The sequence below is a fragment of the Colobus angolensis genome, unplaced genomic scaffold (genome assembly GCF_000951035.1).
Source record: "Colobus angolensis palliatus isolate OR3802 unplaced genomic scaffold, Cang.pa_1.0 Scaffold307, whole genome shotgun sequence".
NCBI lineage: Eukaryota > Metazoa > Chordata > Mammalia > Primates > Cercopithecidae > Colobus > Colobus angolensis.
The window spans coordinates 259,529-273,265 of NW_012116344.1; positions in this window are offsets into that span (position 1 = coordinate 259,529).

Consider the following 13,737-nt stretch of genomic DNA (forward strand, 5'->3'; position numbering starts at 1 on the left):
AAAAAAAAAAAAAAAAAGAAAATAACATAAGATGATACAGAAACTTCACTATGCAGGACAGAAGATCAAGTTGCCAGTCCATTTGAGGAGGACTCCACCTTTAAGAACCCTCATCCTATGCAGCCAGACAACTAAACCTTCCACTGCCAGAAATAAACGGAAGGTTTATCTTTTAGATAAATTAAACCACAGTAGCCCTGAGCCCAGGGACACTGGGCACACAGACACACATGTGGATAGGCTACAATATTCTCCCCAAACAGCATTTTAAAGTGAGTTCTACATATACCAACAGGCACAATTATCAACCCTCTGCTTCCACTCAGCTTCCATAACAGTTGCAGTCAAATGTGTAGCCCTTAGCAGAAAACTAAGTTATTTTCATGAGAAGAAAGCTGACCAGCTCACCAAAAAGACTCACGAAAACCTAAAAGAAATACACAAATTCCTAGATACACACAACCTACCAAGATTGAACCATAAAGAACTTTAAAACCTGAACTGACCAGTAACAAATAATGGGATCAAAGCCTTAATAAAAAGTACCAACAAAGAAAATCCTAAAAGCAATAGCTTCACTGCCGTATTTTACCAAATATTTACAGAAGAACTAATAACAATCCTACTCAAACTATTCCAAAAATAGAGGAGGAAGGAATATTTCAATGGCTGATACTTAAACCAAAGACACATTAAAAAAGAAAACTACAGGCCAATATCCCTAAGGAAAATTTGAGGCAAAAATCCTCAAGAAAATTTACAAGCAAAACAAATTCCACAACATATTAAAAAAGTATTCATAATGACCAAGTGGAATTTATCCCAGGAATGGAAGGATGGTTCAACATATGCAAATCAATGTGATCATATCAACAGAATGAAGGACAAAAATTATATAATCATGTCAATTGATGCTGTAAAAGCATTTGATAAAATTCAACATTTTATTGTAAAAACGCTTAAAAAACACGGTATAGAAGAAACACACCTCAACACAATAAAACTCATATAGACACACCCATAAGTAGTATCTTACTGAATGGGAAAAAAAACTGAAAGGCTTTCCTCTAAGATCTAGAACAAGAGAAGCCCACTTTCACCACTATTAATTCAGTATTAATTGAGCTTTTTCTGGAAGTACTGGAAGTTGTAGCTAGAGCAATCAGACAAGAGAAGGAAATAAAACCCATCCAAATTGGAAAGAAATCAAATTATAATTATTTGCAGATCATCTCTTATAACTGGAAACACCTCAAGACTCCAAAAAACTATTAAAACTGGTAAATTCAAGAAAGTTGCAGGATACATAATCAACATTAAAAAAATCTGTAGCGTTTTTATATGTGAACATCAAACATTTTGAAAAAAACTAAGAAAGCAATCCCATTTACAATAGCTACAAATAAAATGAGGAATAAACTTAACCAAAGAAATGAATGATTGCTACAATGAAAATTATAAAACACTGATGTAAGAAACTGAAGAGGGCACCAAAAATGGAAAGAATTCCACCTTTATGGACTGGAGGAATCAATATTGTTGAAATGTCAATATAACTCCAAGAAAGCTACAGGTTAAATGCAACCCCTATCAAAATATCAATGACATTCTTCACAAAAATAGAAAGAATAATTCTAAAATCTATATGGAAGCACGAAAGGTCCAAAATAGCCAAAGCTATCCTGAGCATAAAGAACTACAATGGAAGGATCAGATTACCTGACTTGAAATTATACCATAGACCTATAGTAACCCAAACAACATGTTACTGGCATAAAAACAGACAAAAAGACCAACTAAACACAATAGAGAATCCGAAAGAAATCCATCCACCTACAGTGAGCTCATTTTCAATAAAGGTGCCAAGAACATACATTGGAGAAAGGATAATCTCTTTTATAAATAGTGCTGCAAAAATAGGATATCCATATGCAGAGGAATGAAAAAAGACTCCTATCTCTCATCATATATAAAAACCAAACCAAAACGGATTAAAGACTTAAATCTAAGACCTCAAAGTATGAAACTACTACAAGAAAACATTGGGGACATTCTCCAGGACATTAAACTGGGAAAAGATTTCTTAACCAATACCCCACAAGCACGGACAACCAAAGCAATAGTGGACAAATGGGATCCCATTAAGTTAAAAAGCCTCTGCACAGCAGGAGAGACAATCAACAAAGAGAAAATCCACAAAATGGGGAAACATATTTGCAAACTATCCATTTGATAAGGGATTAATAACCAGAATATATAAAAAGCTCAAACAACGGTATAGAGAAAAATTTAATAATCTGATTTTAAAATGGGCAAAAGATCTTAATAGACGTTTCTCAAAAGAAAAAATACGAAAGGCTAATAGACTTAGGAAAAGGTGGTCAACATCACTGATTATCAGAGAAATGCAAATCAGAATTATGAGGAGATATCATCTCACCCCAGTTAAAACAGCTTTTATTCAAAAGACAGGCAATAGTAAATGCTGGTGAGGATATGGAAAAAAGTGAACCCTTGCATACTGTTGGTGGGAATGTAAATTAATGCAACCACTATGGAGAACAATTTGGAGGTTCCTCAAAAAACTAAAAATAGAGCTACCAAAGGATCCAGCAATCTGTTAGAGATATACATGAAAAAGAAAATCAATATATCGAAGACACAGCTGCACTCCTATGTTTACTGCATTACTATTTGCAATATCCAAGAGGTGGAAGCAACCTAAGTGTCCACCAATAGTTGAATGAACAAAGAAAATGTGCATATATACAATGGAGTACTATTCAGCCCTAACAAAGAATGAGATTCTGTCATTAGTGACAACATGGAATGGTGTTGGAGGATATTATTTTAAGTGAAGTAAGCCAGTCACAGAAGGATAAACTGTGCACATTCACACTCATTTTGGGGAGCTAAACATTAAAACAAACTCACAGAGATAGAGTAGAATGGTTGTTACTTGAGGCTGGGAAGTGTAGTCGCTGGGGGGGAAGTGAGGCTAGTAAATAGGTACAAAATATAGTTACAATAAATAAGATCTATTAATTGGCAGCATAACAGGGTAACTATAGTCAACAATCGCTTTTTGTACATTTTTAAATAACTGCGTATAACTGAATTGTTTATAATACAAAGAAACGATAAATGTTTGAGATGATGGATATCCCATTTACCCTGATGTGATTATTATACATTATATGTTTGTATCAAAATATCTCATGTACCCCATAAATATGTATACCTAGTATGTACCCATAAAAAACTAAAAAGACCTATGAATGCTGACATCTGGGGATCCCCTAATACAATAGCGGGTTCTGGCTGATCATCCCACAGGGAAGCCACTCAGCAGCCACACAGTTCCCCATACACACACACACCGCTAGTAACCAGCTTTGTTAGTGTATAAACCTTAAAATAGGTGCAGACAATATCACAAGTCATAAGGGAAATGGAAAGCAAGACCACAATGAGGTACAACTTCGCACCCATTAAAATGGCTATTATAATGCAAACAAACAAAAGATGGAACCTAACAAGTGTTGACAAGGATATGGAGAAAATGAAACCCTTGTGCATTACTAATGGTAGTGTAAAGTGCTGGACTGCTCTAGAGAGCAGCATGGTGGTTCCTCAAAAAGTTGAACACAGAATTATGATATGACCCAGTAATTCCACTTTGAGGTACACAGCCCCAAGAATTAAATGCAGGGACTCAAAAAGATGTTTGTATAGCAATGTTCACAGCAGCATTACTCACAGTAGCCGGAAGGTGGAAGCAACACCATGCCCACCGGTAGATGAATAAACAAATGTGATATATGCATGCAATGGAATATAATTCAAATATTATTCCTTTTTAAAGGAAGGAGATTCTGATGCATTGGATGAACAATGTGGATGAACAATGAAACCTTGAATACATTATGCTGAGGGAAATAAGCCGAACACAAAAAGACAAATACTGTATGATTCCACTTACATGAGTTACCTAAAATAGGCAAAGTCATAGAGGCAGAAAGTGGAATGGTGGTTAACAGGGACCGGAAGACGACTGGAGTTAGGAATTACTGTTTAACAGGTACAGAGCTTTAAATGAAAAAGTTCTAGAAAGGAATGGTGGGAATCATTGCAAAACATTATGAATATAGTTAAAGCAACTGAATTGTACACTTAAAATAGTTAATATGATACATTTTATGTTACATGTATTTTGCCCAATGAAAAAATAAACATATATAAGCACAGAGCAAATGATCATCAGGCCTTTGAAGAAAGCCTATTAAATAAAATTAAGAAACCAGAACACCAGGTGGCAATGGGGCGAATCAAAGAGGTGGGCAGAGAAAACAGAATGCAAGGGCAAGGTCAAAAGAACACTTTTGACAACTGAAAGTAAGAGCATATGAAAATGTCACCAGAAAGATAGAAAATCAAGGTAAATTAGATACCAGAAAATTAAACACAAAATACAAAAAATGAGAGAGGAAGATGACAAAAATTAGAAAATCAACTCAAGCGGTTCAACATCTAACAAGAGATCCAGAAGCAACAGGGAAGCTGGAGGGGAAGAAAATTACTATAGAAACAATAGAAGACATTCCCAAGAATTAACAAGAAAAACAGACATGTACCACTAGAGGTTCACTGAAAGCACAAATTGAAAAGAAAAAAAAGCCTACCCCATAATTGCAATGGTATATGCTAAGGATATGTGGAATATTCTAAATATTTCTTAAGCGGGTAAAGCCAGAGTGGGGCAGATTGGGGGAGAGACAGGTCACATACACAAACATATTATTTTGAAATATAAAAATACATTTTTTAAAAAATAAAAATTGTTGAAGTTGGCTGCATCTGGGGAGTAAGTAGGAAGTACAAATCAAGAGCAGTCTGTTTTTTGTGAAGTCTTATACTACCATTGGACTTCTAAAACCATGTTTCTTTAAATTTTATCCTGGTTCTCTTTCAAAGTAATGTATATGCAATTTGCATTTACATGTAAAAATATGTAGGTGAGAAATGCTAATATAAAATTATTCCAAAGCCTTTTCTAAAGTGTCAAGAAGTGCTAGGATTTACTTAGCGGAAATCACCTGAGGATGAATTCCTTGTCAATTCTGGGAAGTGACTGCCAGAGAGAGGAAAAACAGAGTGGTCACAAAACTGTGATCAAAAAACAGTCTGATCAAAACATACACTAAAAAATTCGTAATTGTTAGATAGAAGAGACAAATGTGCAGATTCCCTGAGACTCCTCAGTAAGTTAGTATTTGCAGAAGTAAACCATGTTTTAACTGTTCAGCTTCCTTTGGGACCCATTTAGTTTTAAAAACATTCAATATTAATGAAATACCTAAATCTATTAGAAATATTCTTTCAAAACATCAGAAAGTCAAGATAATTTGACTAAGTAGCTAAAAATAAACTCATTTTGTAGAAAGAATGCAAGTAAAATGTTCAATAAGTGAACATTTTACCACAGGTTATTCTGGCAATGCTGTACTTCTTGTACTTCATGGCAATCTATGTAAGAGTCCTAGTCTTGTCAGGAAAGAGGTATTTTACCTAAATAAAAGAAACAAAAATGTAGTATTCTGTTGTTTGTATTCTGTTGTTTTTGACTCCATCTTGAGTTGGATTAAGAAGGCTTATTCTGAAATAGCACAGAAAAACATGTGAATCTTCTGGATCACTATCACTATCACAATTAAGATGCATCTGAAAACAGCATGGGTCAGCTACAGATTATGTCAATTCCTAAGATGCAGTTTTACAGACTTCATACACAAAGCTCTCAACTCACAAAGGTGAAAAGATAACTGACTGAGTAGGTCAACAAGCAAACCATCTCAACAAGATTAAATGAATGCAAAACAGATGCACTCCAAATGCAAATGTGGTGCGCAGATTATGCTACCTCTGGTCATTATGTACTAAAGAAGAGGGAGAGAACTCAAGGCCCCAGAATAAGAGAGAAGTCCGGGCCAGGCTCTGGGCACTAACTAGTCATGTGGACTCTGAACACTCACCTCATCCTTCATGGCCTCAATTTCCACATCTATGAAATAAAGGGTCTGGCCAGGAGACACATAACAGGATTCTACATGTAACTGGAGAAATCGTGTCTTGGATAGGTGAGGGAGGGTAATTAATGGAATTGCCTCTAGAGGGCGAATAATTAAAAGAATTGCCTCCAGTTTCTCCATGGCTTTCTAAAGAGGGGTCAAGACTTGCTGGATGCCAGATGTCTTCCAGTGATCCCAGAGAGTTGGTCTAGGGAGGCAGTGCTTTACTGTATTGTAGCAGAGGAATTAATCACACTAATTGCTTACTCTGTACTTCTGCTTAAAGATACAATATAAACAAACAGAATGAGAATTAATTTTAAAGCAATGAAAAGGCCTTCAAGTTATTAAAGCTCCTGAAGATTCATATACAGAATTATTACACTAGGGGCAATTAATGATTTGATTTATAGATATTTTATATAGGTTTGATATGCAACAAGTCTAGGGGTATAAAGATCACTAAAATCTGCCTTCTAATAAGCAGTGATTTCTGCCTTTTTCTTAAAAAAAAAAAAGTTATATCAAAATAGTAAAAAATGAATATTTTAAAATAAAAAATGGCTGGGCGTGGTGGCTCACACCTGTAATCCCAGCACTTTGGGAGGCCGAGGCAAGTGGATCATGAGGTCAGGAGCTTGAGACCAGTCTGGCCAATATGGTGAAACACCGTCTCTACTAAAAATACAAAAATTAGCCGGGCATGGCAGCTGGCACCTGTAGTCTCAGCTACTTGGGAGGCTGAAGCAAAAGAATCACTTCAACCCAGGAGGCAGAGGTTGCAGTGAGCCAAGATGGCACCACTGCACTCCAGCCTGGGCGACAGAGTGAGACTCTGTCTAAAAATAAATAAATAAATAAAAATAAAAAATAATCAAGATTTATTATCATTCTGCCTACTGAATTTTAACTTATCCTTAAAAAAAAAAAAAAATTTCTTTCTCATGCAAACTTTCCCCATATCCCCCAATTAAGATGAATTATTGAAGCATGCTGGGTGATTCCTGAAAACGTTCAATCCTTCAATTATTCAGGCCCAGTTTAATGGCACCTGAGAACAATTATATACTGAGACCTATGCTAAACTGACAAAGGTGACCAAAGATCTTATACAGGGCACACCTGTACCCTCACATCGGCTCCAAAGTCTCCAGAGGGAAACGGACAGGACATGATGAATCAGCTCTCTTTTTGCTGTATTATGCTTGGAAAGATTGTTACGGAAACGTAGACAGATAAATCAACCTTGCCTGGAAAAGTGGAAAAAGGTTCAAACCAGAGGCAAATTTAGATCAATATGTACCAAGAACTCACTGATTCTTACAGGAGTAGGATATGACCAGACAGACAAGTGAAATGACAACGCCATTCTAGAAATAGAGAAGATAAGCAAAAGAACCGAGAAGTGGAAGTTGAAGGCCAGCTCGGGGTGCTTTGTGACCAGAGCCTAGTCAGCAGTGGGGAGATTTGTGCTCTATGCTAAGAACATTCTCTGTAACGACAATCCACCCTGTTGCACTAAGAATTTAAGAGCATTTATATGAATATATGCATTCAAGGAAAGATAAAGTGAAAAATTTGCTATCAACTGTGTAAATTTGGAAAATGGTATCAAAGGAACAGCTTCAATTGCATTTCTTTGTCTAGAAAGTTTTATTTTATTTAAAAATGTAGTCTAAAAACTTGAGCCTCAATTTTTGGCAATAAACTCAAAAATGATACATAAACCATCACAGAATTCACTTTGTCCTTGCAGGAAAGAAAAATGAAGAAAACAAACCTCCATACAAGAGGAGGTCTGAAGGAACTCCCCAAACCTCCATGATTTTGCAGGAGACGAGATAACGGTAATCACCTGCAGCACCTGGACCCATCTAGAGTAACTAAATTTACTGAGGCTCCAGAGGAAGGTCTTCAGGACTGAGACCTTAGTTATACACTAGAAGTTAATCAAAGGAAAGAAGTTTAATTGATTCACAGTTCCTCACAGCTGCGGAGGCCTCAGGAAACTTACAATCATGGTGGAAGGGGAAGCAAACACGTCCTTCACATGGCAGCCGGAGAGAGAAGTGCAGAACGAAGAGAGAAAAGGCCCCTTATAAAACCATCAGATCTTGTGAGAACTCGCTGTCACGAGAACAGCATGTGGGAACCACTCCCATGATGTAATCACATCCCACAGATCCCTCCCCCAACACGTGGGGATTACAATTCAAAATGACATTTGGATGCAGACACAGAGCCAGACCGTATTACAGAGCCAGAAGAGCAGAGTAGTGGGCGCTTAGTAAATGTTCATGTCCCTGCACAAGGATGTCTTCATAGAGGTGCCACTTGTGCAGTGCAAAAGCTCCACACTCAGAGGGGACCTGAACTCAGTTTAATGCTCTCTTGTCACTGCCTTGAAATTCTTAACAATCTTTGAACGACAGACTCCACATTTTCAGTTCTCATTGGGTCCTGCAAATTATGTACCTGGTCCTGCCCCTGAAACAAAGATACGGTTTGTTCATGAAGGGGCTTCCTCAACCCCTCCCTGCCTGTCTCACTCCAAGATGCCCTAAGTGTTGGGGAACACAGAGCTAGAAGAAGGTGGTATTTGATAATGACCTTGGAGGTCCCACCTGATCACGGCTGGCAATGCATGTGTGTGGGTGGGAGAATTTGGTTGCTCTCTCCTGGCAGCCTCCATCCCATGCACAAAGCCTGCACTTTGCCTGTCTGTCCCCCTATCTACCCCTACTTGACTCAGACCCGGAGTGTGGATGGTGGGGGCACTGGGCCCAGTGCTCCTGGTCCCAGCTGTAGTTCCCCGTTGATTGGGGTGATTTGGCTCCTCTGACTACTCCTACCCCATCCCCACTAGGACAGGAGGAGTTGGTGAAGTGGACAGGGTAGGAGGCTTAATTAGCAGCCAGGACCAGCCAGCAGGCTGTAGGGCAAAGATCAGGCTGACTTTTCCTGCTACAGATCTGCTCTCTGGAAGACACATTCATGGACTGGCTTAGACTGTGGCTTGGCTATTTTAGGAATATTCTTAACCCTTCCTGAGTTACTCCCATCATCAGACTTCTCTCCCAGAGCACAGAGCACCAGACTGGTCCCCCTCCCTGTTCCCTCCTCTCCAGTCCCTGTTTTCCTCCCTGGCAGGTGAGAAGGTCAGAGTTTTCTCAGGGGTGGGACAAGTTGACTTCTGCCAAGGAAAACTCCTGGGTCCCTAAGCCCCCTTCTTTGTCCTGCCCTGTGCCTTCTTCTTCACTTCATCACAGCTCTGGACTCAGCAAAGTGGCAGAATGGGCATGAACTCAGCCCTTCTTCTCATGTTATAAAATTGGAACCTCCCAGCCTGACCAACACGGTGAAATCTCATCTCTACTAAAAATACAAAAATCAGCCAGGCGTGGTGACGTGCGCCTGTAATCCCAGCTACTCAGGAGACTGAGGCAGGAGAATTGCTTGAACCCAGGAGGTGGAGGTTGCACTGAGCTGAGATAGCACCACTGCACTCTAGCCTGGGTGACACAGCGAGACTCTGTCTCAAAAACAAAACAAAACAAAAAAATTGGAACCTGACTCTCTCATCTGAGGGAAAACAGCTGACCTGCATCCCAAGAGTAAGAAAGGAAGATGCAGTCCGGTCTTCCAACCTCTGGCAGAGCAGGAGCCCCTGCCTGCCTGGCTTTGATGCCCCATTAGAGGCAAGCTTCCAGCAGGGTGTCCCATACAGCAGCCAGAGCCCCTCAATGTCCTGGGGTTCCCTCTGCCTGGTTTTTCCTCCACTCCTGTGGAGATGGGCTTTCACTGCATTGCCCAAGCTGGTCTTCAATTCCTGAGCTCAAGTGATCTGCCCACTTCAGGCTTCCCAAAGTGCTGGGATTACAGGCGTGAGTCACTGTGCCCAGCTATATTTCTGTATTTACTTGTACAAAAATAAAAAATCCTGAGTTTATACTGATACCTCAGATTCCAGTACAACACCACATGGGGTGTTGGAAGAGGGTTCCCTGTTTTTTAATTTCTTTCTCCAGTAGTGCCAAACCCAGTTATTATTTATGATACACTTACTTATGCATTCAATTATACTATATGAAGTTGTCTCAGAATTGCTTACCCACAATCCTATGAGAAAGGATATATTTACTGACTAGATTACAGAATTTATGGAGAGTGTTTGCTGCATTTAACCCTACAGAATCCATTCAACATACTGATTTTCAAGGTTACTTGGATTTTTTTCTTTTGAGTGTGGTTATTTTCTTCATTTGTAGTAGAGTTAGGTTCACTTGTTAGTGTTTGCATTCCATTTTGGGTACTTCCCTCCCCTATATTCTGGTTGGTTTTAATTGTTTTGTCTATATTTTGAGTATATGAACATTACTATGGTTCTGCGAACCACAAAAAAAGATCTATTCAGAGAATTGTCACTCTCTTCTTATCCCTGCTAGCCTGTTCCCATTCCCTCCCTCTTTCCACCCCTTTCCCACCTGCCCCTTATAGGTAACCAATCCCCCAATCCCTTTATTTTCTAGTTTATCCTTCTTGCATTTTTTTTTAAAGGCAGAGTCTTGCTCTGTCACCTAGGCTGCAGTGCAGTGACACAATCTTGAGTCACTGCAACCTCCGCCTCCTGGGTTCAAGTGATTCCCATGCCTCAGCCTCCCGACTAGCTGGGATTACAGGCATGTACCACCATGCCTGGCTTATTTTTGTATTTTTAGTAGAGACAGTGTTTCATCGTTGGCCAGGCTGGTCTCAAACTCCTGGCCTCAAGTGACCCGCCCACCTCGGCCTCCCAAAGTGCTGGGATTACAGGCGTTAGCCGCTGTGACTGGCCTTCCTGCACTTTCTACAAATAAACAGAGACATTGTATTTTCTTTCATCCTCTCTTTTTTTTTTTCTTTGGAGATGGATTCTCACTCTGTCACCCAGGCTGGAGTGCAGTGGCACAGTGTCGGCTCACTGCAACCTCCGCTTCCTGGGTTCAAGTGATTCTCCTGCCTCAGCCTCACAAGTAGCTGGGATAACAGGCACATGTCACCACGCCCGGCTAATTTTTGTATTTTTAGTAGAGGTGGGGGGTTTCACCATGTTGACCAGGCTGGTCTCGAACTCCTGACTTCGCGATCCGCCTGCCTCGGCCTCCCAAAGTGCTGGGATTACAGGCGTGAGCCATTGCGCCCAGCCCATCCTCTCTTTCTTACAGAAAGGACAGCATACCATAGATATTTCTATGTATTTCTGCCCTTCCCTTTTTTTTAGTCAACAGTAAAAACATACTATTTTTAAATATAGAAAAAGAATAGTCAACATTCCAACATGAATTTTAGGAAGAGAAGACACTTAATAAACAACAGCTGTTATGAAGGAAGACTGTAAAGCAGTTGCTAGAACTCTGAGAGGAGATGGCCAGACAGCAAGAGCAGGCAGAAGAGAAATATATCTCAGAAATGAATAGAAGAAAAAAGACTAAACAAACAATGGCAGATAAGCACAAGAAGGTAGATGCCACAGTAGATGCCTACAGAACAGAAATGGAAAACGTAAAGAAAAAAAGGAATTACATGAAAAAGATACACAGTATTTGGGAGACAACAGTAGATATGGAAAGTAGGAAGAAAAGAACTTCATACTCACACTTGGAATTCCCAAAAAAAGAAAGCTGAGCAATGGAACAGAGCAAATATTTTACAATACAATTAAGCAGGAGCTGGGCACAGTGGCGCACGCCTATAGTCCTAGCTACTCCAGAGGCTGAGGCAGGAGGATCACTTGAGCCCAGGAGTTCGAGGCCATACAGTGCTATGTTCGTGCCTGTGAACAGCCACTGCACTCCTGCCTGGGCAACACAGGGAGACCTCATAAAAAGACAAAGGATAACAAGTGTTGGTGAGAATGTGGAGAAAAGGGAACCCTCGTACACTCGTACACTATTAGTAGGAATGCAAATTGATATAGCCATTACGAAAAACACTATGGAAGTCTGGGCATGGTGGCTCACACCTGTAATCCCAGCACTTTGGGAGGCTGAGATGGGCAGATCACAAGGTCAGGAGTTCGAGACCAGTCTGGCCAACACAGTGAAACCCCATCTCTACTTAAAAAAAAAAATTAGCCGGGTGTGGTGGTATGTGCCTCTCATCCCAGCTACTCGGGAGGCTGAGGCAGGAGAGTTGCATGAACTCAGGAGACATAGGTTGCGGTGAGCTGAGATCACGCCACTGCACTCCAGCCTAGACTACAGTGCAAGACTCCGTCTAAAAAAAAAAACAGAAAGAAAAACACTACGGAGATTCCTCAAAAAATTAAATATATAGCTAACTTATGATCCAACAATCTGTCTTCTGGGTAGATATGTATACATATACATACATACACATACACAGGTACACATATGCACACACACATATATATGTACACATATGTATACTTTTTTTTTTTTGAGTTAGGATCTCACTCTGCCACTCAGGCTGGGAGCACAGTGGCGCAATCATGGCTCACTGCACCCTCCAACTCCTGGGCTCAAGGGATCCTCCCACTTTAACCTTCTTAGTAGCTGGGACTACAGGCGTGCACCACCACACCTGGATACTTTTCCTGTTTTTTTTGTAGAGATCGGGTATCACTATGTCACCCAGTCTGATCTGAAACTCCTGAGCTCAAGCTATCCTCCCACCTCAGCCTCCCAAAGTGCTGGGATTACAGGCCTGAGCTACCACACCCAGCCTTGAATTAGTATTCAAAGGGCAAACTGCACACCAGGGAACAGTAAACCAGAAAAATAGTCACTGAGACAAATTCTAGAAAAATTATTGTACTTCAAACATAAAGAAAGAGAGCAAGCCAGAAATATCATGTTGCTTATTAGAAATTCCTGTGGGAGTCTGGACACAGTGGCTCACGCCCGTAATCCCAGTGCTGTGGGGAGGCCAAGGTGGGAGCATCACTTGAGCCCAGGAGTTTGACATCAGCCTGGACAACATGGTGAGACTCTATCTCTACAAAAAAAATTTTTTTAATTAGCTGAGCGTGGTGGCACACACCTGTAATCCCAGCTACTTGGGAGGCTGAGGTAGGAGGATCGCTTGAGCCCATGAGTTTGAGGTTGCAGGAAGCCATGATCAGGCCACTGCACTGCAGTCTGGGTGACAGAGGCAGACGCTCCCTGTCTCTACAAAAAAAAAAAAATTCCAGTAGGGGGTTGGTGCAGCGGCTCACACCTGTAATCCCAGCCCTTTGTTAGGCCAAGGTGGGAGGACTGCTTGAGGCCAAGAATTTGAGACCGGCCTGGGCAACACACACCAGCCTGGGCAACATCTCAAAATAAATAATAAATTTAAATTAAAAAAAATAAATTTCAATGGGCATCAGACATGTAGGGCCTGCTCAACCTCCTATGCCAGAAGGCAGTGCAGCCACACCTAGAAGATACTCAAGCTGAAGAGGGAGCCACAAACCTCAAACCCAGCCAGGGAGAAAGTCTAAAGGCTACAGACTAACAATACCAACCAAACATTTAAAAATCAGAATACTGTTCACCTAAGTCCTTCTTTTTTAAAAATTTTTAACTTTTTTACCTTTTCAAAAATAGAAAATGTCATACACAAAAACATAATGGGCCGGGCACGGTGGCTCCCGACTGTAATCCCAGCATTTCAGGAGGCTGAGGTG